Consider the following 2,372-nt stretch of genomic DNA (forward strand, 5'->3'; position numbering starts at 1 on the left):
TTATGCTCAGGAAGATAATTCCTGGGTTTTTGCCTCTGATGTCCATGCTCCAGATCTTGTTCGTGCCTTTCATGTGGCTCATCCTGGTCGGCCTGGGGGCTCTGGTGAGGGTTCGGTGACCCCTCCTCAAGGGGGGGGGGGTACTGTTGTGAATTCTGTGGCTGAATTCACTCCTGTGGTCACAAGTGGTACTGCAGCTTCTGGGCTTCCTTCCTCAGGTGTTCTGGTGAGCTCGTTGGCTGCCTTGTTATTTAACTCCACCTGATTCTGTCTTCCTTGCTCCTTGTCAATGTTCCAGTGTTGGATCTGAGCTTCTGGATCTTTCCTGTGGCCTGCTGCTCTGCTTAGATAAGTGCTTCTTTGCTTTTGTTGCTGTATTTTCTGTCCAGCTTGTCTATTCATTTTTGCTGGAAGCTCTGAGACGCAAAGGGTGTACCGCCGTGCCGTTAGTTCGGCACGGTGGGTCTTTTTGCCCCCTTTGCGTGGTTTTTTGCTTTAGGGTTTATTGTAGACTGCAAAGTTCTCTTTGCTATCCTCGCTCTATCTAGAATATCGGGCCTCACTTTGCTGAATCTATTTCATCCCTACGTTTTGTCTTTTCATCTTGCTAACAATCATTATATGTGGGGGGCTGCCTTTTCCTTTGGGGTATTTCTCTGAGGCAAGTCAGGCTTGTATTTCTATCTTCAGGCTAGTCAGTTCCTCAGGCTGTGCCGAGTTGCATAGGTAGTGTCAGGCGCAATCCACAGCTGCCTTTAGTTGTGTTTAGGATAGGTTCAGGTATTGCGGTCTACAGAGATTCCACGTCTCAGAGCTCATTCTATTGTTTTTGGGTTATTGTCAGATCACTGTATGTGCTCTGATTACTGCACACTGTGTTACTGGATTGCCTTCATAACAGGAGCGAGACATGATGTCTCAGATGTGCTCAATCGGATTCAGGTCTGGGGAACGGGCGGGCCAGTCCATAGCTTCAATGCCTTCATCTTGCAGGAACTGCTAACACACTCCAGGCACATGAGGTCTGGCATTGTCCTGCATTAGGAGGAACCCAGGGCCGACCGCACCAGCATATGGTCTCACAAGGGGTCTGAGGATCTCATCTCGGTACCTAATGGCAGTCAGGCTAGCTCTGGCGAGCACATGGAGGGCTGTGCGGGCCTCCAAAGAAATGCCACCCCACACCATTACTGACCCACAGCCAAACCGGTCATGCTGAAGGATGTTGCAGGCAGCAGATCGCTCTCCACGGCGTCTCCAGACTCTGTCACGTCTGTCACATGTGCTCAGTGTGAACCTGCTTTCATCTGTGAAGAGCACAGGGCACCAATGTGGAATCCCCCAATCCTGGTGTTCTGTGGCAAATGCCAAGCGACCTGCATGGTGTTGGGCTGTGAGCACAATCCCCATCTGTGGACGTCGGGCCCTCAGACCATCCTCATGGAGTCAGTTTCTAACCATTTGTGCAGACACATGCACATTTGTTGCCTGCTGGAGGTCATTTTGCAGGGCTCTGGCGGTGCTCCTCCTGTTCCTCCTTGCACAAAGGCTGAGGTAGCGGTCCTGCTGCTGGGTTGTTGCCCTCCTACGGCCTCTCCACGTCTCCTGGTGTACTGGCCTGTCTCCTGGTAGCGCCTCCAGCCTCTGGACACTACGCTGACAGACACAACCTTCTTGCCACAGCTCGCATTGATGTGCCATCCTGGATGAGCTGCACTACCTGAGCCACTTGTGTGGGTTGTAGAGTCCGTCTCATGCTACCACCAGTGTGAAAGCTCAGCCAACTTTCAAAAGTGACCAAAACATCAGCCAGAAAGTATTGGTACTGAGATGTGGTCTGTGGTCCCCACCTGCAGAACCGCCCCTTTATTGAGGGGGTCTTGATAATTGCCAATAATTTCCATCTGTTGTCTATTCCATTTGCACAACCGCATGTGAAATTGATTGTCAATCAGTGTTGTTCCTAAGTGGACAGTTTGATTTCACAGAAGTTTGATTTACTTGGAGTTATATTCTGTTGTTTAAATGTTCCCATTATTTATTTGAGCAGTGTATGTACAGCTGGTATAACCTGGGTATCTGCTGTATATAATTATATATATGATAATGTGTGCAAAACTGTAAAGCGCTGCGGAATATGTTAGCGCTTTATAAAAATAAAGATTATTATTATAGTTACATATGTACAGCTGGTATAACCTGGGCATCTCCTGTATATAATTATATATGTACAGCTGGTATAACCTGGGCATCTCCTGTATATAATTATATATGTACAGCTGGTATAACCTGGGCATCTCTTGTAAATAATGATATATGTACAGCTGGTATAACCTGGGTATCTTGTGGTAGATACAATATAACACCATCAG

This window comes from Ranitomeya imitator, chromosome 7, assembly GCF_032444005.1.
Source record: "Ranitomeya imitator isolate aRanImi1 chromosome 7, aRanImi1.pri, whole genome shotgun sequence".
NCBI lineage: Eukaryota > Metazoa > Chordata > Amphibia > Anura > Dendrobatidae > Ranitomeya > Ranitomeya imitator.